Genomic DNA, 24139 nt, shown 5'->3' on the forward strand with positions numbered 1-24139 from the left:
CTTAACTTTAAGCTCAAGTAGTCCAATTGAAGTCAATGGGTTAATTCATAAAGTTACTTACCCCTTTTAGTGCTTGCAGGATCAGTGTTTTAATTTTCAATATTTTGTTTTGCCTCTAGCAGTTTTGTAAAATTTAAATAAGATAGCTTACTCCTGGCATTTAAATAAAAAAGCTAGGGCTGTCAATTAATCGCAGTTAACTCACATGATTAACTCAAAACAATTAAACACGATTAAAAAAATTAATTGTGATTAATCACAGTTTTAATCGCACTGTTAAAACAATAGAATACCAATTGAAATTTATTACATATTTTGGATGTTTTTCTACATTTTCATATATATTGTATTCTGTGTTGTAATTGAAATCATGCCCCTGATCAATATATTCTTTTATTACAAATATTTGCACTGTAAAAATGATAAAAGAAATAGTATTTGTCAATTTGCCTCATACAAGTACGGTAGTGCAAGCTCTTTGTCAGGAAAGTGCAACTTACAAATGTAGATTTATTTTTTTTGTTATATAACTACACTCAAAAACAAACCAGTGGAAAACTTTAGAGCCTATTCTGTGTTGTAATTGAAATCATTATATTTGAAAATGTAGAAAACATCCAAAAATGTTTAAATAAATGGTATTCTGTTATTGTTTAACAGTGTGATTAAATTTTTTAATCGCTTGACAGCCCTAAAAAAAGCATTTATAATTTAGCTCTTTATAACTTTTACATTTCAGTAGCACAGGTTATCACATTAGTTTTACAAAGCCTCAGCCTGATTTAAATCAATTTTTAAAAAAATCATGTGTTCAGATCATGATGTAAACCAGTGATCTAAGTTGCTCCACCCTGGGTGCTAGTTTTACTCTTAGGAATCGGATGTGGATAAAGTAATTTCAGACTCCTGAATGGAACCATAAAGATCATCCAGGGTTCCTCCCTATGTAAGCATTTAAAAGGAACAGGAAGCTGTGTACCTCATACAGAGCTAGTTAGCCTTGCTGATTGCCTATGTGAGTGATTGCAATCTGATGAGTACACATACTCAGTCCAACTGCTGAGTCAGTTATAGTAACTGACTCAGAAATGACTGACCTCAGATAAGTGCTACTTTTTTCAATCCATTTCAGAGGCAATTACATAAGTGGGAAGAGGAGTACCTCATGAGGTGGTTATATACTTCATACTTCCCCTAGGTGGGGAAGCTGGGATATAGCTAGTACTCTCCTAGTGTGTATACACTCTGTTCTTTCTCCCAATCCTTCTCACCTTAGTTCGTAAGGTCTTCAGATCTCTTTAAGATCATGGTAAGACTCTAATACTTCAGGCCTGCAACAAGTGAAAGCCAGAAAGTGAACATGGTGAAATCTTTTCCCTCTGATAAGTAAGTTTTTTTAACTTGCATTTCTCCGATTATAATTTTGGAGTGGGAACATCCTACTGAGTGTAAATTTCATACCTAACAGATAATGAAGTCTTGTAAACTCCAGAAAGTGTCTGAGATCAGGACTGCACTTGGAAGGCTTTGCTGGTATAGCAACACTGGTATGCTAATGCTGGCAGAGCTCTCCTAGCGTGGATGTAGTTTATACTGATAAAACTGTGCTTTTCCTATTATTGCTTATTCTGGGCCACCCCCTCCTTCCAAGTGAAATAAGTTATACTGGCAAAAGTGCAGTTTTGCTGGTATAGCTGTGTCTGTGCTCAGGGTTTTTGCCAGGTCAGCTGTCAGTCAAAGTCACACCTCATCACACCCCTGATCAATATAATTCAGAAAAAGGTTGTAGTGTATGCCTAGGATCAGCAGTTGCAAATATCAAAGGTGGATGCAGCAGTAGATTCCTTAGCAAATGACAAGAATTCATTTGGGAAAGGGCTCCTTCCTGATGGAATAAACAGATATGAAGATAGATGATTCCCTCAGAAAAATATAAAGTGTTGACAGGAGCACTGCAGGCTTTTGTTTAATCAATGTAGATTCATCGTAGCCTTTACACAGGCCACAATAGCATAGTCCAGTGCTTCTCAAAAATTCATAGCATGAAACAGATTTTATTAGAGAGATTTGTGAATTACCATCCCTCCCATTCATGGTTGCAGGGATGACTTCTCTTTCCACTCACAACTGCCAGCTTTTCAAAGAGAAGGTTAAGAGGTGACTTGATCACAGCCTGTAAGTAAGTAGACAGGGAGATATCTGATAATAGCAGACAAAGGCATAATAAGAGTCAGTGACTGGAAACTGAAAGAAGATAAATTCAGATTAGAAACAAAATGCAGATTTTTTTTTAAGTTAGGGAAATTAGCTTTTTGGAACAATTTACCAAGATCTGTGGTGAATTCTCCCTCATTTGAAATCTTTACATCAGGATTAGATATCTTTCTATAAAATATACTGAAGCTGAACCATAGGATGTGAGCTTGATCCAGGAATTACTGGATAAAATTCTTTGACCTTTCTATATAGAAGGTCTGGCTAGAAGATGATTGCAATGGCCTTAAATCTCTGAACATCCCTGTGAGAATCCCAGCAATTCCTCATTTGGGAACATTATATTGGGAAAGGGTTTTTTGGTAACTGCTGTGTGACCAGTCACTACTTTGTGGACTGCAGTTTGTGAACAAATAGCATACTGAATGATCTTTTAGCTTTTCTGGTGATCTACTGATTCTATTTTTGTCTTAAAACATTTGTCTTTATTGGGAATCCTGCAGTTTTTTGTTTTCTCTAGCTTGTAGGTGTGTGTTTGCTGTTTTTATTACCATTATTTCTCTGCAGACCCCTTGTTTCCTGGTTGAATATTCCTACTGTAGTAGTATACCAATACATTACAGATTATAGTACTTCAGTTTTGTTCCTGAAAGACTTCTAATGTGCTTTTGATTTGGGGACTGCAAAAGATCTTCTATCTTTTAAGGAAAATCAAAATCCTCAAGAGAATGTATACATTTTAATTTTACATACCTTTTTTGCTATTTTATACAGGCTAATTTGAGAACTAAACTATATTCTCTTTCTTCAGAGGACTATGTTCTGTTCACATTTAGATCAGAAACCTGCTACTTACAGATACATTTTAAGTACAGTTATTGCTAATGTTTCCCTAAGTAGTGTGGTCAAAAGATTTGAAGATTCTATTGTATGGTTCTTTGCAATAAAAATTCCTGTTTGTACTGGTCAGAGAAACATGGTTGGAGCTACTGTGGCTCTTTGAGGACATGGCCAAAGTGCAAAGTTTTACTTTAGTGTCTACTTATTTTGATGCCAGCTGTTGGGCTTCTGAATGTGTAAGACACATTCACGTTATGAAAGCAAGAGACTTGGACTAAAGCATTTTAAAAATCTGATTATAACGTAGTTGCACTGTCTACACAAGTGGATCATACTTGCTAATAACATGTTTGGGCCACAGTTGAGCATAAGAGTTGTTATAAATAACCTGCAAGGCTGGTGCCCTTTCTTGCTGCTTTATGGTGGATAATCAAGGCCTGAAAAGCTTTTAATTTAATAACAACAACAAAAACACCTCCCCCACTCCTCTCCTTTTTTATCATTAGGAATTAAATTCTGTCCAGCCTTGAGGGAAGTATGATGGGGAAAGGGACTTTTAGTTAAGTTGTCTAAGAGTATGTCTACACTGCAAAGAGCCAACTCAGGCTCGCGGGGCTTGGGTAGTGGGGCTGCTTCATTGTTGTGTAGACATACAAGTTTGGTCTGGCGCCCGGGCTCTAAAACCCTGAGAGGTAAGGAGGGTGTTGGAGTACAGGAGCCTACACAGCAATGAAACAATCCTGCAGCCCAAGCCCCGTGATCCCAAGTCAGTAGGCACAGGCCAGCCGTGGGTGTCTAGTTGCTGTGTAGACATATCCTAAAGGGATTTCTTCACTGCAGAGATAGCTGAAATGATCAGCACCTGTGTATGAGGACCCAGGTAAGCATAGCCTGGTGTGAGGAGCCACACTGCAAAGGCATACCCAAATTAACGTGTCCTCAATGGTGTGTGTTGCTAGGACTTCTGGGGGCACATCCCATTTTTTTTTTTTTTTTTGTGGTACAGTAAATTGAATCAGTCTTTTTGATTCTTTTCCCAGTGAATTGTGGGAGAACTTTTCTGTCCTTCTGGGCATACAAGGGGAACTGGGGGAAGACATTAGATGACTCTCAGCAATTGAGTGATTTAGCCTGTGTTCTCGCTACAAAGTGACTGGTTACCAGCCTGAGTGAAAGCAGCACCTGAGCTGTAGCTTATATCCTCACCAGTCAGGCCAGCTAGCCTGGGTTTAAAGCATCACTAAACTCAGGTGAGAGAGTTGTGTGGCTGGGAGGGAGGTTAGGGGCAACACCCAAGTAAGAGCCAAAGTTAACTGTGCAGTAAAGATATATCCTTAAAACTCTGGTTTTGTGTTTTTATTTAATTTCAGTGACTTGCTTTATAATTTTGGTAAGTCTTTGCTAAATATTCCACACCTTTGCTCTCCAGTCACGATGTGAGAGTTCACACATATGTCCTTGAGTCTTCTGAAAGGCCCACTAGCGAAACCAGAGTATATTATCTGACAAGACATCAGCATTTCAAACAATATAAAGCAGGAAAAAAGGGAGAGAGCAGCCTTCTGGACTTTCTCCATATAGCATAAAAGAAGAAAAAGTTATAAGCTCAATTTTTAAAAATATTGTTCGTCACCTTTAAACTCTGTTGTCTTCATAGTGAAGTCAGGCTGTAACAGTGTCAAGCCATAGGATTTGAATGGAGGGAATGTTTCGTATTCATTACTGTCTTGATTTACTCTACGTCTAGGGTTACCATCTTTCAGGTTCCCAAAAAGAGGACACTGTCGGGGGGTGGGGGGGTGGGAAGGGGGAGCTGGAGGAGAAGGTACAGTTGGAGGGGTGTCTACTGGGAGTGGGTATTTGGGCGGTATGGGAAGGGTGTGTGTCCTGGGAGGGGCATTTGGGGGGTGCTGGAGGGGTGTGTGTACGGGAGGGGGTATTTGGAGGTGCAGGGGGTATTTGGGGGGTGCTGGAGGGGTCAGTGTATTGGAAGGGGGTTTGGAGGGTACAGGAGGGGGTATTTGGGGTGTGGGTACTGGGAGGGAGTATTGGGGGTGCAGAAGGGGTTGTGTACTGGGAGGGGTACCTGGGGGTGTTGGAGCGGGTACTTGCAGCCTCAGTCTCGAGTTGGGGGGCAGTGGCGTTTCCTGTCACACACAGGCAGGGCGACTGGTGCAGGCCTGGGAAACAGCTCCAGTTGTCCATCAGTGCCTCTTTGCCTCTTCCCCTTTCCAGGGCTGGGAGCCAGGGCTTGAGTGGGTGGGAGCGGGTGGCTGCAGTGCAGGGATTAATCCAGATCTGGAGCCAGCTCTTTCTGAGCTGCAGTGTCTGCTTCGCAAAAATCGTGGACATTTCCTCTTATTCGAAAAATCTGCCCAGACAGAAGGCGGAGGATCAAAAAAGAGGAAATGTTCAGGAAAACCCGGATGAATGGTAACCCTATCTAGAGCTCTTTTGGTAGAATTGTTTAATCTGTGCAGTCCAAAATGGGATTAAAGGGGATATGACCCAGTTTCAAATCACAGGGGTTCATAAAATTATATTTGGGTAGTTTGGGGCTGGAGTCTGGTTGGAGGGGATGAGCAGGGAAGAGAAGTGACTTATCTGAATCACTTTAACTAAATCAGCCAAGCCAAAGCCCTTTGAAGCCACATCTGCACTGAGGGGAAGGTGTATTTTTAATGTGTTAGGTAAAACATGTTAACCAACACGTGTTAAGACTACAATTTGCCTGGTCTATACTAGGATTTTAACAGGTTAGCTGGTCAAGAATAAAACTCCAAGGGGTGTTAGCCAACACCTTAAAAACACAATTTTCCTAGTGAAGACAAGGCCTTAGTGTGGCCCAGCTCTGATGTCCTTCAGCACTTGGTCTCAAAAAGGTTAGTGATTCTTCTAAATGGTTTAGAAAAATTGTTCTCACTTTCCCCACTTGCTTCCTTGTCTTCTTTAATAGAGTCAGATTCATAGAGTCCCAGAAGGGACCACCAGATAGATCATCTAGTCTGACCTCCTGTATATTACTAAACCCCACCCGGTTATGCCTATATTGAGCACAATAACCTGGATTAGAATAAAATATTGTGTGCCACAGGCAGAGAACAGGAGGGACTGAGGTGCACGAAAGCCCCTGCAATGACAAGGAGTTGATTTGTTGAGATATGCCGAGGTGATCCTAGCAAGTACCCAGCTCACCATGTTGCAGAGGAAAGTGAAAAATCCTCCAAGATCCCTGCCAATATGACCTTATGAAAAATTTCTTTCTGATCCCGAATATAGCAATCAGTTTGACTGAGCATCTGAAAGAGAATTCTCTTTTCTGTCTAAGAGCAGAGGCTCATCCTGTCTGGTGTCCCATCTCCAGATGTGACCATCTCTGATGTTTTACAGTAAGGGGGGGGGGGGAACAGCCCCCCTAAAATGCATTTGCGTGGGAGTGGGGGGGGGGCAGATTCTTTCCTGACCCTTGCAAGTAACTGGCTAAAGCTCTAAACATGAGATTTAGGAATATAAGACCCAGGACTGGAACTCCCTTGACCACTGAGTCTGGTCCCCCACCAGCACAGGCAACTCAGTTATACAATCGCACTGATACTCTAGGCCATCCAAATTCTTCTTGTACAATATTGTGATCCTCCTGTATTGACAGTGCCTTCCAACTTTGTGTCATCAGCAAGTTTCATTAACAGGCTCCCACTTTTTGTAATAACCTCATTAATAAAACTCTTAAATAAGATCAGTCCCAAAACTGGACCTTGAGGAACTCCACTAGTAACCACCCTCCAGTCCAATAGTTCTTCTTTAGGCACAGCTTGTCTTTTACAATTCTTGTAGTAATCCTCATCTGCTCCAGTTTAACTAATTATATCCCGTGTCCCATGTGGGACTGTATCAAAAGCTTTAATGAAGTCCAGATAGATTAGATCTACTGCATTTCTGTCTAAAAAAATCAGGTCTTTTCAAAGAAAGATATCAGGTTAGTTTGGCATGATCTACCTTTGGTAAACCCGTGTTGCATTTCATCCCATTTTCCATTTACATCCAGGTATTGAATTTATTCTTTCAGTTAGTTGCTTGCTGCAGTCAAGGGAAATAGCTTAGCAGACGTTGAAGATGTTGGCAAGGGGTTTTCCCTGACTTTTTTATATGATTTTCCTGCTCTGCTCACACAGTTTATCCAAGAAATATCTTGTGTACATTTTTGTTACTGTATCAAGTGTGTCAGGTCTGTAGATACTCAGGGTCTCTCCCCACCTTTTTAATTGTAATAAGTTATCCAGTCATCTTGATATCTGTGCGTGTGAGAGGGAAAGTGACTTTGGATTTTGATCCTTACAACTTGGGGCAAGATAAAATACTTCCATGTGTATAAACTCCTCACTTGGTGCTTTGCTGATATGTCATCAAATAGTTACTGGGTCCTAAGCAGGATGATGGCTCTAAGATTCTTATTTGTTATTTTGCAGGTTTGTTTTAAATCAGACCTCGCAGCTTGATACAAATAAAACAGACAAAGGTAAGTAGAAAACCAGCTTATAAAAATGGTATGTAGCAAATCTTTTATCTGTTAACACCTATTTTTAAATAACCAGAAACACTGGTTTACAGAAATTGGAATAAATTAATCAGTTAATGTTTACTTGTTTGTAATAGCTTATTTTTCCTCTTCTGAGATCTAAAAAAAATGAAATTCTTGTGCTGTTTTGTGTTGACTGTGTATTTAACATTATTATGACAAATTTGTCTAATGATCCTTAGCCGAGAAAGTTACCTGCACTTGTGCTAGCTGTGGAGAACCAAAAACAGTGAAGGCTTCATTCATGTGAATTTCTATCCACAAATTGTCCACATGATTATTAAAGGCTGACAGTGTAGTTTGCTGTGCTGCAGAAGTATTGTTTAGATTTATATTTCAGGTTTAATTCAGTTCATAGCTCGCTTAACTGGTACATAGAAAATTTGAGTGGCCCCCAGAACATTTAACGTTTTACAAAATGAAATACCAGAGGACATCAGGTTTACTTATATTCTTTGGTTTTCCTGTCCTCAGGAACTATATCAGATGGCATGAGACTGACTGACAAGGTAGTAAAGACATTAGTATAAAGCGTTGATATTCTTCAGAGTATTACATGGGCATTCTCAGGTAACTGCAAAATATATGTTCTCGAGGAGAATTTTTTTTTTCACTGCAGCATTGCCAAAAAGGAACAATTCACAATAAATATTTTCAGATTAAGGAAATTCTAACTAAAGCTGGATTCTAGGCCTCTCTTTATTGCTTGATATTCTGTTTCTGGAGGATTTCAGACTATTTCTGTAGTCAGAAAACCTCTCCTTCTCTTCTATTTCCCATTAAAGTTTGTTAAGCAAATCTAACTTTGAAGAACAAATAATTCACATAGATCTTTTTAAAACCTCTTTTGATTATCAGTGGGCATTCCTTTATACATTTTTAGGTGTGTAGGAGTTTGCAATCGAAGGTGTCCTCACCAGCATTAAGTTCTTGCTAGGGTGTTGCCCTGGCTTCTGAAACTAACCGATGGCCTCATATGAAATCTTGCAGGGTGCAGGAGGGAATTAAGGGACCAAACAGGTGAGTCTCTAAGGCAGCGGGGTTGAGTACTAGGAGTTTGGCCAAGACTCATGTAAGAGAAGCTTTTTTTTTTTTTTTTTTTTTCCCCTAGGGCATGACCAGGGCCATTTGTATTCTGAAACGTGCTGGAATGAAATTCTGTATTCTGAAACGTGCTGCTTCAAAGTGAACCCTTTCTGACTATGCAGCAAGTGGGAAATCCCATGGTAAAATAAAGCATGCAAACAGGTTGATTTTTTTTTTTTAAACTAAAGATAACTCCTGGGCCAAACGAGTCAAGTGTGCTGCATGATTTTGAACAAATTGACATGGCTTGGGAGGAATTGGGGAGACAGGTGGAGATAACACTGCAGAAGATAGAGTACAAAAAGGTTTGGGGGGTCTGTCAAGAATAATGATTGTAGATATCTATGCTGTTCAAAAGATATCTGCATATATTGGTGTTTTAAGAAACATGGGTCACTGGTCAATAATAGCTAGGTTCCATTACCAAAAATTAGCCATGCATTCAACTGTCCCACATTATTAGGGACATCACTCCATTTTAGACCTAAATATACCTACAGTCTATAGAGATCCATTTGTTATAAACACAGATTTATAAAGTCAAGATTATAGAAAATGTTCTCTGTGGTAATGAAATTAAATTTGAGCCTCTATAATTTTAAGCTCTCTGTATTACTACTTGGCCTACTAAAGCATGGCAGCTTTAGTTAAGGACCCCTTTCTCAAGGAACTTTCTGTGCTTGAAACCTGGTCATGATGGCATTGTATGTACAGAAACTTCCTCACTTATCTGATTATTTAGGCTCTACATCCCATTTTCTGCTTGCTGTTCAACTAAAATGTAATCTTTGAACCAAATAATGGGTAGCTTGCTATTTTGGATGGGATTGGTTTACACGTATTGAACTTGCTTTGTTTCTCTGATCTGTGATTAATATGTAGACCTAAAATGAGTTAAAATTGCTTTAAAAATAAATTGAAATGTACATTTTAAAATAGGCTTGAGCTGCTTTGTCTCTTCACCTCTTTTGTCCTAATATTCTGAAAGAGCCACAGGTATGGACCTAACAGCACTGATTGTAGGAGATGCTTCCTGGGAATTTGAAATGTCAGTTTGTCTACTGGGTTAAGTTTGTGTACTGGAGTAGGTAACTCTGGGCTGAATAGCGTGATCTTCTGTTGTTTGGAGGAAACAGTATAAACAGAGGGGTTATTGTATCATATTGATATTTAGCTAGAGAAGAATGTTTCCAATATCTTAGTGGCATGTATATGTTTAACACTGAAACTGATGACAGTTTCAAGCTGGACTTTGAAAAGTAGAGCAGTTGGAACTCTGCAAAACTATACCCACAAAGTTTTTCATCTTTACTCCCCAGATTGAGTTTATAATAGAAGAACCATGGATGGGGAGACGATTTTTGTTGGGCCATGGATAGTGTCTATTTAAGTCTTTTGGGCCCCTTGTTACCTGTAATATTCGTGCCTGATAATGATTATCTTAACTGCTTTTTTCCTGATTTACAGGGTAGATACAGTGTATTAATAGCGTAAATGTGGGGGGAGATTTTTCTTTTCTTTTTGGATAGACTGGTGCAGCGATATTTTCAGTACAAAGAGCACAATTAATCAAAGCATTCAGAGTCCTCTCTGACTCCTAGCAAATTTGTTGAAAAGTCTGAAGTAGTGAGCTCTGACCTTCACCTGCACTGTACAAAGTTGTGCTTTCTGGATGAAAGCTTCCTGCAGGCCTGTAATCTTAGAGAAGGAACTGGCATCTAGATTACAGTGCCTTTTTTTTTCTCTCTCAAGGTGATCTGAGTGATGATATCATTTGGCTTCAGAAAGCTCTATGGTTGAATAATATCAGAATTTTATTTGAACACACTTAACTGCATTAATCAGCTGGGATTATGGGACACCTCAGATGGTCCCGGGAGAAGGGATGACATACATTAGGAAATTACATGCGAAATTTTAGCAGCTGGCAAAAAACATCTGGTCCGGATGCTTGTCTGCTTTGTTTGGCTTATTTTAATTTCACTCTACTTTTTTCACACTACTTCTCAAATCCCCCTCTTTTCCAGAAACGCATTTAAGTTTACTAGAATCACTTATGTACTTAATATTTCTGTGTGTGTGTGTGTGTGTGTGTGTGTGTGTTTTAATCTGAAATAGGGATGTTGGAGCCTTCTTTTCCTAGTATCCAAACTATTATAGATTGTTTCCAAGCCTTTGATCTCTATACCATTGTGAAGAATGTTCCCTCTCAACTTTGCTACTCAATTTCATGTATTTGAAAACCTACTGGATCACCTCCACATTTTTTCTTTCTATTGAAAGTAAGTTCAAACACTTTAATTTTTCTTCAGACTTATATTCTTGACACCTGATATCAGCTTCGTTTTCTCTATTGTGCTCCCTCTCCAAGGCAACAATACCTTTCCCTTTAGTGTGGTGACCTACATTGCACATAGTACCTACGCTTCCCAACATCATCAAAACACTCTATAAAGTATTTTCACAACACTCTGTGAGGTAAATATGTCTGTTATTTCATATATAGGAAAGCTGTGCCCAAGGCTATATAGCTAGTCAAAAGCAGAATTAAGCAGTAGTTCTTTGAGTGATTGTCCACATTAATTCTACTTCTGATGCATGTACATCCCATGTGTAGGAGGCTATATTTTTTTTGGACAGCAGAGTCTGTTGGGTCTCTGCCTGCACCCTGGATGTCCTTGTGTCCACCCACCTGATGGCATAAAAGGCAGAGCAGGTGCAGCCATCCCTTGGTTCTGTCTTACTGCCCGTGGCACCAAGAGAAACCCCTGCAGTGTCCTCTTACTATATATACTGTGTAATTATTTGTTAGGCTAGTTAATTATAATTGATAGGTGTTCCATAAAGACAAATTGATTCTTAGGCATCATCTAAATCAGTTGTTTCAGTTCCTGGTTTTCTTCCTCAAGCTCCACTCAAAGTAGGGGAAAGCCAACCACATACCCTGAGACGCTGAAATACTCCCTGGACAGGAAAAAACCATTCAAGAGCTCTCCCAGATTTGTTTGTAGCCTCTGCAGACAAGGTTACATGTCAAGTCATATCCAATCAAAGGTTGTCTATATGAGCATCCAACTGAATTAAATCCTGTTACGAGGTAGCTAAATTAAATCCACCCAGGCAGATTAGGACCCCTTCCATCTGGGCTCACGCAGCTTCTGTGACTTCTCCAAGCAGCATCCCTGTTTCAGAAATGTGTAAGGTGGCTGTGTGGGGATCAGTCCACGCTTTTACTAGCACTACTCCTTAGCTGAGGCTTCAGGATCAGATGCCCACATTGGTAGAGCTGTGCTACAGTCCTTTTTGAAGTAGGATGTCTAGTAACTATGAGATCACTGCTTTAACAACCAGAAATGGAATCCATGTGGACAGTCACCCGAAGATGAAAGAATGGTTGCTTGCCTTCAGTAACTGCGGTTCTGTGAGATTATTTATTAATTTGTATTACCATGGTATTTAGGAGCACCAGTCATGGACCAGGACTCCATTCTTCTAGGAGCTGTACAAACACAGAACAAATAGTCTCTGCCCCAAAGAGGTTACTATTCAAGCATGAGACAAAAGACAGATATAGACAGACGGGAGTACAAGGAAACAATGAGACAGTATTGGTCAGTGTGATAGCCAGTAATTTCAGCATAATGGTGGCCTAACCATTGTCAAGTATTTTGTAGGCCTTGTGGCAAAAGGAGGGATTTGAAGGAAGATAATGAGGTAGTTTTCTGGATGTTTACGGAGAGCTCTTTCAAAGTGTGACTGGGCAGCATGGGAGAAAACGCAAAGGTGCTTGTTTGAAAATGCAATAAGTGGGCTGTGGAGGGTAGCATCAGAGGCGGGGGTTCATGTTGTGATAATGAATAAGATAATAGGCAGTGTAAGGGTGGGCGGTAAAGGGCCTAGAAGGTGAAGATAAGCAGCCTATGTTTGATGCGATATAAAAGGGGGAACTAGTGGAGGAATTCAAAGAGGGAGTGACATGGTCAAAGTGATGGGTTTAGAGAATGATCTTTGCAGTAGCATTCTGAATGGATCTGAGCAGGGCAAGACTGTATTTTTCAAGGCCTCAGAAAACATGTTGTAATTAAGATTACAAGAGACTGAATAAGAGTTCTAGCTGTTTGGATGGAGAGAAAGGGCTGTATCATTGTGTTGGGAGCCTCGGAGAGGCCAGCAGCCTTGGTATCCCCTCCGATGCTGGAGACTTTGGGGGGCAGGACCCCGCAGGCCCAGGAGGAACCAGGGGAACAAGCTCCTGGACCACCAATGGACATGAAGGTTGCCGCAGCACCAGCATCGTCCTCGTCGTCGCCAGATGAGGCTTTCACGGGCCCCCTCATCCAGTTCCTCAGGATGACGCCAAGATGCACCAGGAACTCCTTGAAGAGGGTCACTTCTAACCTCAGGCTTTAGGCAGAGGAATTGGAAGAGCCCTCAGACTCCCTGTTTGATGGCCTCTGTTCCTTCGCTCCTGCCAGGGTGGCTCTACCCCTTGATGAAGGGGTTTCTAAGATCACTAATGCCCTGTGGCAGACCCCCTCTTCCCTGGCCCCTATCTCTAAAAGGGCCGAACGCAAGTACTGCGTGCCAACCAAAGGGCATGAGTACTTATACTCCCACCCAGCCCCTAATTCCCTTGTGGTAGAGGTGGTTAACCACAAGGAAAGGCAGACACAACCCGGGCCCACCCCCAAAAATAAAGACTCGAGGAGGCTCGATCTTTTCAGGCGAAAGGTTTGTTCGTCTTCCAGCCTTCAGCTGAGAGTGGCCAACCACCAAGCCCTCCTTGGCTGATATGACTTCAATATGTGTCAAGCCATGGCCAAGTTTGAAAGGTTGCTCCCTGAGGCTTCCAAAAAGGAATTCAGAGCGATCCTTGATGAGGGCACGACTGCAGCCAGGGCAGCCTTCCAGGCAGCGGCAGACGCTGCTGCCTGCACCAGGGTTTCTGCTATCTCCATGCAGCAAGCCTCTTGGCTGCTCCCCTCTGGGTTGTCCACTAAGGCGCAGCAGTCTATGTAGGACCTGCCCTTCGACGGCCGGCCCCTATTTGCGGAGCAAACAGATGGCAAGTTGCATGGCCTTAAAGACTCTCACATCACCCTAAAAACCCTGGGTCTCTATGTCCTAGCCCCGGCATGTAAGTGGTTCAAACCACAGCAGCCACAGGGCCAGGGGAGTCAGCCTCGGCAGGACCAGCCCTATAAATGAGCCAAGGGCTACAAGTGCTGCCTGAGCCTCCACCCTCTGCCCAGCCAAACAGTCATTTTGAGAGTGCTCCCAAGAGACTATTCCCCGGATCCATCTTTCCCCGTGTTCTCCAGCTGCCTTTCCCTCTTCCTCCCTGCCTGGACAGCTATAACCTTGGACCGATGGGTCCTCAGCACAGTGCAGCAGGGTTATACCCTCCAGTTCCTTTCTACGCCCCCCCTTCCCACCCGCCTTCCCCATCCCTGTTCAGGGACCCCTCTCACAAGAGTCTCCTTGCGCAGGAGGTAAAGGGGTTACTACAGCTGGGTGTGGTGGAAGAAGTTCCTCTCAGGTGCAGGAGTAAGGGGTTCTATTCCTGGTACTTTTAATCCCAAAGGCCAAGGGTGGTCTGCGGCCCATCCTGGACCTGCAAGACCTCAGCAAGTACCTAAAGAAGCTAAAGTTCCACATGGTCTTTCTGGCTTCTATGATCCCCTCCCTGGATCTGGGAGACTGGTATGCTGCCCTCGACTTGAAAGACACATACTTCCACATAGCGATCTTTCAAGGACACAGATGCTTCCTCTGGTTTACGGTGGGGCCGCACCACTACCAGTTTGCGGTCCTCCCTTTCGGCCTGGCGAGAGCACCGAGAGTGTTTACCAAGTGCATGTTGGTGGTAGCAGCTTACCTTGGGTGCCAGGGTATTCAGATTCACACGTACCTCGACGACTGGCTTGTCAAGGGCAGCTCCAGGTCTCACATCCAAAGGGACATTGCGATGCTTCAGGACACATGCTGGTCTATTGGTAAATGACAGAAATTCAAAGTTAGTGCCAGTGCAGAGGATAGAGGTCATTGGCGCGGTCCTCGACTCGACCTGCCCCGCCCCAGGGCGTTCCTGCCACTGGACACATTCCACACATTGACAAACCTTATTGTGAAAATCTCTGCGTTCCCTCTGACTACAGCCAGGGTCTCTCTGCGCCTCCGGGGTCACATGGCAACATGCATTTATGTGGTGCGCCATGCCAGGCTCTGAATGTGGCCTGTGCAACAATGGCTGGGGACGGTCTATTCCCAGTCCAGAGACCCCCTGGAAAATATCGTTACCGTTCCCCAGGTGTTACTTACCTCACTGCGATGGTGGACCAACTGCAGAACAGTCCTGGAAGGGGTTCCATTTGACAACCCCCCTCACTCCATCGAGTTGTTGTCGGACGCCTCGGACCTCGGCTGGGGTGTGCATCTTGGCCTCCAGACATAGGGGATATGGTCCCCAGAGGAGGTGAAGTTGCACATAAACATCAAAGAGCTCCGAGCAGTCCGGCTGGTCTGCAGAGTCTTCCTGCTCCACCTGTCGGGCAAGGTGGAATGAGTCCTGATGGACAACACAGCTTTGATGTTCTACATCAGCAGGCAAGGGGGAGCGTGCTCGTCAGGTTTCTGTCAGGAGGCACTCCGTCTATGGGACTTCTGCATCAGCCACAAGATCCACCTGGAAGCTTGTCACCTTCCCAGTGTCAAGGATGTGCTGGCGGACCAGCTCAGCAGGGACGTCTCCTCTCACCACGAGTGGTTGCTCCATCCAGAGGCAGCCTGCATAATCTTCCAAAGGTGGGGAACTCCCCAAGTGCACCTGTTTGCTACCAGACAGAACAGGAAATGCCATAGGTTTTGCTTTTGGGAAGGTCTGAGCAAGGGCTCCCTCTCCGATGCCTTCCTTCTATCATGGTCAGGGAGCCTGATGTATGCGTTCCATCTGATTCCGCTCATCAGCAGGGCCCTGGCAAAGATTGAGAGAGACAAAGTGCAGGTTATCGTGATTGCCCTGGCGTGGCCTCGCCAACATTGGTTCAGCACGCTTATGAGCTTGTCAGCGGCCCATCCCTGGCCCCTGCCCAACCACCCAGACCTGCTGTCACGGGACCACGGCTGGCTCCTACACCCCAACTTTGAGTCCCTCCACCTCTCTGCATGGATGCTGCGTGGCTGAACCTGGAGGAACAGACCTGTTCGGAAGGAGTCCAACAGGTCCTCCTGGGGAGTAGGAAGTCCTCAACCAAACTGACTTACCTGGCCAAGTGGATGAGGTTTTCTCCCTGGGCATCTGAGCGCAGCATCTCTCTCTCGCGTTCTTCCATACAGGCGGTCCTGGAGTACCTGCTCCATTTGAGGAACCAGGGCCTGGCACACTCTTCCATTAGAGTGCATCTAGCGACCATCTCCGCTTTTCACCCACCAATCCAAGGACGGATGGTGTTTTCCCATGACATGATGGTCAGATTCCTGAGGGGGCTTGACAGACTCTTCCCGCAGGTATGGGCCCCTGTCCTGTAGTGGGATCTTAATGTGGTCCTCTCTAGGCTCACTGGCCTGCCCTTTGAGCCGCTGGGTTCCTGGTCCCTTTCCCATCTGTCGTGGAAGGTCATGTTCCTGGTGGCAGTGACATCGGCAAGATGGGTCTCTGATATTAAAGCCTTGACCTCAAAACCTCTGTACACGATGTTTTACAAAGATAAGGTTCAGTTGCGGCTGCACCTGGCCTTCCTGCCAATCGTGGTTTCCACCTTCCATGTGAACCAGGACATCTTCCTCGTGGTGTTCTGTCCCAAACCGCACAAGACCAGTGAGGAGAGGCGTCTTCACGCTCTGGACGTCCGGAGGGCCTTCTACTTAGATCGTACCAAGCCTTTCTGAAAATTGACTCAACTCTTCATCACTACAGCGGATAGGATGAAGGGTCACCCAGTGTCCTCACAGAGGATTTCCAATTGGATTACCTTGTGCGTAAGGACCTGTTACAACGTGGCAGGGGTTCCGCCGCCACCAATTGTCCGAGCCCACTCGACGAGAGCACAGGAGTCTTCGGCCTTCCTTGCTCACATCCCTATCCAGGACACCAGCAGAGCCGCAACATGGTCCTCTGTTCACATGTTTACTGCTCATTATGCCATCACTCAGCCAGAGACAATTCTGGGTTCAGCAGAGCTGTGTTGCAGTCTTACATGTCTGCGAACTCCTACCTACCTCCAGGGGTACTGCTCTGGAGTCATCTAATATGGAATGGACATGAGCAAGCACTCAAAGAACACCACCAGTTACAGAAAAGGTAACTGGTCTTTTCTTTTCCACTTTACGGGGCTGAAATCAATCCAATTTCACACCTGTATTTCACCTACATATTATTGGGCTGGCTATTTAAAAAGTCCAGTGAGGGAGAAAGGAGGTGGGAGAGGAGGGTTTTGGGGGGAAAGATTAAGAGTGCTGTTGATCTTGAGTTGAAAGCTAGACTGCCATGAAGAGATGCTAAAGAGATGGGCAAATATTTTAGATGGACAGAAGGAGACAGGTCTGGAGAGGTAGATCTGTGAGACCGCCTCATAGAGAGAGTTGAATATTGTTTGTGTATGCAGTTATTCAGAAGAGTAAAAAGAAAAAAGAAAAGGAGTACTTGTGGCACCTTAGAGACTAACCAGTTTATTTGAGCATGAGCTTTCGTGAGCTACAGCTCACTTCATCGGATGCATAGCATATCGTGGAAACTGCAGAAGACATTATATACACACAGAGACCATGAAACAAAAATTCCTCCCACCCCACTCTCCTGCTGGTAACAGCTTATCTAAAGTGATCATCAAGTAGGGCCATTTCCAGCACAAATCCAGGTTTTCTCGGGGGGGAAGGGTGAGAAAACCTGGATTTGTGCTGAAAATGGCCCTACTTGATGATCACTTTAGATAAGCTGTTACCAGCAGGAGAGTGGGGTGGGAGGAATTTTTGTTTCATGGTCTCTGTGTGTATATAATGTCTTCTGCAGTTTCCACGATATGCTATGCATCCGATGAAGTGAGCTGTAGCTCACGAAAGCTCATGCTCAAATAAACTGGTTAGTCTCTAAGGTGCCACAAGTACTCCTTTTCTTTTTTCTTTTTACGAATACAGACTAACACGGCTGTTACTCTGAAACCATTCAGAAGAGTGTGGCGGGAGGAGAGAAGTCATGGAAAAGCAGGGTGGTAGGGCACGGGGGCTGTTGGAAGTGCTGAAAGAGAGCAGGTGATGGTCAGGGAGGGAGAATTCAACAACAGAGAGGCCACTGCCTGGAGACATGTCAAGTGAATGGCCCTTTTGGTGAGTGGGAGAGTGGAATCAGGGCTGCAGGTCAAGTGAAGAGGTGAGGGTAAGGAAATGAGGTGCTATGGGGTCGGATATGTTATCAACACAAAAGTTGAAGTTGCTGCGGATGAATGTGGGAGACTGCGAGGAGAAGAAGTGAGAGAGCCAGAAGTTGAAATCAGAGGAGAAGGCTGATGGGGAGGAGTTGAATGGATGGCAGCTGCCAGCAACATGGAGGGGGAGAGGAGAGGAATCGGATACAGTTTTATTCAAAAGAGGGAAGAGATTGGTAAGGGAGGAAGAAGGTTGTTGAAAATGGCAGCCGGATCAGGAGAGGAGAATCTCAACACCCTCACAATGATCTGAGAGAATGTGAGAGAAGGAGGGGCCTCCATAAGAGGGTGACGGCAGAGGCAGGGTCAGGCAGAGGGATCCAGATCTTTGTGGAGAGCCAGGAGCTGGAGTGAGTGAGCTAGGAAGAGGTCCTGAATGACTGATGTTTTTAGAAATGACAGGAAGAGAAGGGGAGGAAGGGGATGTGTGTGAGGTTAGGAATGGTAGTACAAGAAGAGTGGAGGTGATGGTGGGGGTGGAGGAAAGGTCAGGGTTGGGGCAAATGTCACCAAAGATGAGGAGGGCAAATTGAATGTGGGACCTGGATTTGTGCTGGCAGGAGGAGGGGGCAGGTTGGGGTGGAGAGGAAAAGTGTAAGTACAGGTGATAGGAAGAATTGTAGAGGGGTGAAGTTTACCAGGAAAGGAAGATGGAGCCAGTGGGAGGGAAAGGGAAGAGTCAACAGGATGAGGATGGGTGGTAGCATGCAGAAGAGGGGTGTGGTGAGGGCCATGGTTGAGTGGCAGATGAACAATACTGCAAAAATCCCAAAACCAAACACACAAGATCTGAAGATATGTTCCTGGGCTGGCATGGGTCTTTATTGTCTGAGAAGGATCCCTTTCTATAGACAGAGCTCCCCAATTGCAGTCCCTGTTGGTTGTGAAGGGTCAAGGCCAGGCTGTGGCTCACTGTTGTTGCGTCCCTGTGTCTACATAGAGTTCCACCATCCGCCCTTCTTCCCTGCTTCTTTCATGTGTCAGAGCTACAGAATTCTGTAACCTCAAAGGAAATGAGAAATAGCTGGGCCAGCTCTGTCCTTTATGCCCTTGAGGGAGTTCAGGGGAGAGTGCGAGGACATCCGTAACACAGGTGTGACTCCAGTAGACACTGCTAGCCAAAAAGAATTGGCTCTTGTGCGCATGGTGCATGCACACCAGAGGTGGAATCAATGTGGACAACACATGCTGAAGAACCACTGCTACTGAAGGTAAGTAACCGTTCTTTCTTCGATCTCTCTCTCAGATTTGGCTTACCTAATACAGTGTACAGTAATGACATCAAAATACTTAGCTTGGTATATTTGTCAAATAGTAAGATATATTTACTATAAAGCAGAGGATGGACTTGGTGAACAGTTAGTGTTCTGTGCATTCATGTATCCTAAAGTTTTGGTCGTTGTAGTCTGAAGTTGTAGAATTCCAAATTTCCAACTTTTTCTTTTACTTGAGCAATAAAAAAAACTTTAAAGTAATACATATGTTTTTATTTCCTCTGGAAGATTCCAACTAGATTGTGTGTGTGTGTGTGTGAGAACTGAAGTATCTGGTCTAGTAAGCTTAAAATAGTTTGACAAGCAAACTGACTTATGCAATTATTTTACCTTAAACTAAATATAGTCCAAATGCCTATTGGGCAATGAAGAGACACATTGGGTGTTCTTATGTATCACGATTCCCTTTGTCTTTTATCCTATTCCTCTTTTACAACCTGGTATTCCTCTTTTACTGTAATTTGCACATTGGACATCTGATAGTTCTCAATTTTTTTTCCAAAATAAATTTGGTTCCTTTCCTAATCATTCAGTATGTTGGATCATACTGTAAGGGAACCCCAACCTTACCCCCACCCCCCAACTGCCAAATTTTTAGCTTCCAATCTTTACTTTCTTGGCCTTGCCTAGAATTGGCATTTATTTATAAATTAAAAATACATATGATCATTGAAGAGCACAGCTATTGAACTAGGAGCATAAGGAGCAGGCCCCTGGACAGGTGCAAAGGACTTCCCTAAATGTCAGTCACTGTCCAGTATTGTACAGTGGGATAGAGGAGGGAGGGTTTGCCCTTAAAAGGTTCCCTATTGAAAGGCACATCATGAGATTGGACAGGACAGCATGCTGGTAGAGTGCTAGGGGCCAGAGAAGAAAATAAAAGTGCTGATTGGTGCCACCTCCCATTGAGGAGTAGAAAGTCTTCCTAATTTAGGGAAGATGGATCTTGGTGAGGGGGAGGGTGGGTGGCTTTGTCAGATCATCAATTTTACTTCATTGTATTTTTAAGTTTATCAATTGTACCAATTGTACCAATACAATATCCAGTTACCTATAAAATATGACTAGGGCTGTATTTTTTTCAGTTTGAAAAAACCTGCTTTCAAAGAGCAAAATGGCAAAATTTTGTCATGAATTTTCATGATTTACAACAATCGCTATCAGCCAAAGAAAGTGGCACAAGTAGCTAGGTATGTTTCAGTACACATTGAAGAAAGAATTTTCACTTTTTAACTTGATGGAACTTCACTTTGAAAAATTCCAAAAATCAGAAGATTGTCATAGTTTTGTAACAAATTACACAACTTCAGTAAAATTGAATTAAAAATTTCTTAAGTTGGCTGTAGAGAAGTTCATTCTGTGACAGCATGCTGTTGACATGCAAATTCTCTGTCTTTGTGCTCCTGATTTTATCATCTTTCTGTGCATTATATGAAAATCTTTCAGAACTTGTACTTTTGGACTTATGCACAAGCTGACTGCAAAGTTTGACAAATCTGGGAAATGTTCTTGTCAAGAATCCAATTGAGCTGATTTCTTACATTTCCTTACCAACCTGGTTGTGACCTTTAGGCACTATAACAATATAAATATTAAATAACTTAGATTCTATTCAATCAACTTTGCAGTAAACAAAAAGCTGTTAGGAATTTTGAATATGAATGTTTTCCACTGTCAGAACTCAGTTTCACACTACCTATAAAAACTAACTACTGTGAAAATAAGTCTTATATATGACTGCCTGTTGATTGCAGCAGCATGATCAGACAGCTTGAAGAGAAGTCATGAAATAATATCTACTGAAAAGAGCCATAAAACTCTTCTTTGATGTATAGGTTGCTGAAGAAGATATATACAAATACAAGACTATATATTTTAAAAGTTTCAGTAATGGTTGGGTGAGTGCTAGCCTTAAATGTAAGCAAGCCCTCCTTGGATTGTCCTTTGAAAAGTGTGTTCTTGAAAGTGTGTAAGGGAATGTAAGAAATAATAATAAAAATCAACTTTCCCCCTCTCAGAGTTATTTGACTTTCGTTAATTCCAGTGAAAGATATAGATTTACTAGAGCATCTTAATCCTTATTACTTTTTAAATTTTGACAATATACTTGTTGCTCTGTGCTTATCAGAGGAAGACAGTGTCTGCATGGAGATTAACATCTAAATTCTTACAGAAATCAAAATTTAACAAACTACTAAAATTAAATTTACTATAAACTCTGAAGGACATAACTGCTCTATCATACATTAGTAACTTTCAGTATGAATATAAGATTTTAAATTATTTTTGTTCATAGCTATGGAAGTACTGGTTAAAGGCTACAGTAAACAATACTATATGTAAAAGATTACTTTAGTATTAGAAAAAAGCTTTAGTTATTCAGACTGAAAGGAAAGTTCAGTTTTGGAACATGAAACAAATGTTTAAATCCATTTTGTCCTGAGCTACTTGCATGGTTTTAATAATTTTTTGTGCTCATTTTGAAAAAATAAGTGTTTTCAGTTCTCTGTTTTTTTGTGTACTCTGTCAGATTGTTGGTTAAAGAATATGATCACCACTTGGTGGCAGTACTTGGCTTCAAAAGGAAAACGGCCTTAATTCTCTTTAAAATTACAGATTAGAGGATACAGGAATTGCATTAATTTTATTTTAAAATAGGAAAGAATGGCAATGTGTTCAGAAATGCAAGAGGCTTTTATTTAACGTAAATAAAAGCTTTTAATTGTTATGTCCCAAAGACTGTTTTATGAAGAAGTTAGTTAGAATGTTTAAAATGTATAATTAAACGTGATTTTTTTTTAAGTGTTAACTTTGGGCAATGTTTAACTGTAAAGCTAAAGAACTGGTGTGCCCTTCATTGTGTAATAACCTATTAATTTACTTTTATTGGGGACGATGTACTTAAAGGAATTCTACCCTACTGTAATTTTGCTACTAACATGATGACATTTCCCTAAATGTACAATATGTTTTCCTCTGTTTATCAGCTAATCACCTAAGGAATCTTTAGTCTTGTGATCACTTGTTCATTTACAGTATTTCTTTTAGTTTTCATTCAGTCACTTCAATTGAAATAGCATAACTTATTTAATATTTTGGAGATGATGGCTCCATACAGTGGGACAAGGAAGGAAGAAAGAAAAGGCTGAGAATTTTACTGGAAGAGAAGAATGGACAGCAAAAAAAAAAGTCAATACCAAACATTTTTGTTTGAAATGCAAATACTTAATAAAATGGAATTTTAATGATAAAAAGTCAGTTGTAGCCAAAATACTGATCTGTCTGTCAGTTACTCTAGACATAAGTGAAATAAAAAATATTTGAAGGCTGAATGAAAGGAGCCAGGTGATAATGAGGAAAGGAAAACCTAGATGATATGATATCAAGGTTTTAGATTTTTAAAGAAAGAGGATGCTTCAGCATCTGAAATTAGCGTGAAGGAAAGGAATTGATCTAGGCAGAGGGGAGCATAAGAGAGAGGTTTGGAGGAGAAATGAAGTGTACAAATAAGAGTTATGAAGGATGGAAGTCAAAATTGACCAGAATGATTCATGGTTTGGAAAACCTTTCTGTGGGAGACTTAAGGAGCTTGGTCTATGTAGGGTATTGAAGAGATATTTGAGACAACTTGATCATGCTAAGTACTTCAAAAGAGGGAAGATGTCTGATACGAGAGAGCTCTAGCAGTCAGACATAACAAGATCCAGTGGCACAAAGTTGAAGTCGGACAAATTCCAACTGGAAAGAAGATATAAATTTTAAATAAGGATTATTACCCAACAGTTTAAGGATTGTGATAAATTCTCCATTCCTTGGAATATTTAAATAAAGACTGAATAAGACATTCTAGGAGATACGCTCTAGTTCAACCACAAGTTATTGGGCTCAATACAGGAATAATTGGGTGAAATTCTACTGTCTGTGTTTAGATGCGGGGTGGGATCAGACTAAATAGTGATTGTCCCTTTTGGCCTGAAAAATCTATATGTCTATGAAATAATAGTGAAGAGAACAAGAGTTTATCTTGAGAAAGTGTTACAGTTGATGAAGCTGAGAACTAAACATAAACACAAACCAGCCCCAAACCATTTGAGAATTATCAGCTTTTGGTTGGGCGTGGGTTGAGGTGGAAAATAAATTTTTGAATAGACTAAACATTTTTGCTACATAGAAGATAATTCTCCTTTATTCTCTGTGTGCCATTGATATAGAACATTTGAAGCTGCTTCATAATTAAATAATAATTACAATATTTTTTAAAAATCCACCTGCTGTATAAAAAAAGTCTGGATTTTCAAAAGCACTCCACCTCCCCAGTTTGAACCAGTATTTCAGGAGAAGGGTTAGGCCAGATTTTTCAGAAGTGTTCAATTCCTATTTTTTTTCAGTGGGCCCTACTGGGTGCTGAAAATGCTTGGAAATCTGGCCCTTATTGTAAATACCGAAGACATAAAGTTTCTGTTCTGCCAGTCGGATGTCATTTTTGTTAAAAGTAGTGCTATTTAACATAATTCTCTAACATTCTTAGTGTCAACAGTACTTAGATGTATTTTGTTCACATCTTTGTGTTTTAATATTAGACTATAACTGTCAAAACCTTCAGCCTCTCTGTTAACGATTTGGTAACTTCATTTGTCTGTGGGACACATCATCCTCTACACAAGAAAGTTCATGAGTTTCCATGTAATTTCAGCAGGGATCATTTGGAAACTAGACATTTTGGCAGCTGG

The 24139-nt window shown here is 42.1% G+C and overlaps 1 protein-coding gene across 6 annotated transcripts in view; it reads left to right on the plus strand.

The window, feature by feature from the left end:
• The window catches only part of ZNF644 (zinc finger protein 644), a 77077-nt gene that overhangs the window by 21822 nt on the left and 31116 nt on the right, over nt 1–24139 (plus strand). For all 6 annotated transcript variants that reach the window (XM_074961352.1, XM_074961348.1, XM_074961354.1 and 3 more), the window contains exon 2: nt 7521–7570. The gene's annotated coding sequence lies outside the window, so the exon portion shown is untranslated. The remainder of the gene's footprint in view (nt 1–7520; nt 7571–24139) is intronic.

This window comes from Natator depressus, chromosome 8 (genome assembly GCF_965152275.1).
Source record: "Natator depressus isolate rNatDep1 chromosome 8, rNatDep2.hap1, whole genome shotgun sequence".
NCBI classification, from domain to species: domain Eukaryota; kingdom Metazoa; phylum Chordata; order Testudines; family Cheloniidae; genus Natator; species Natator depressus.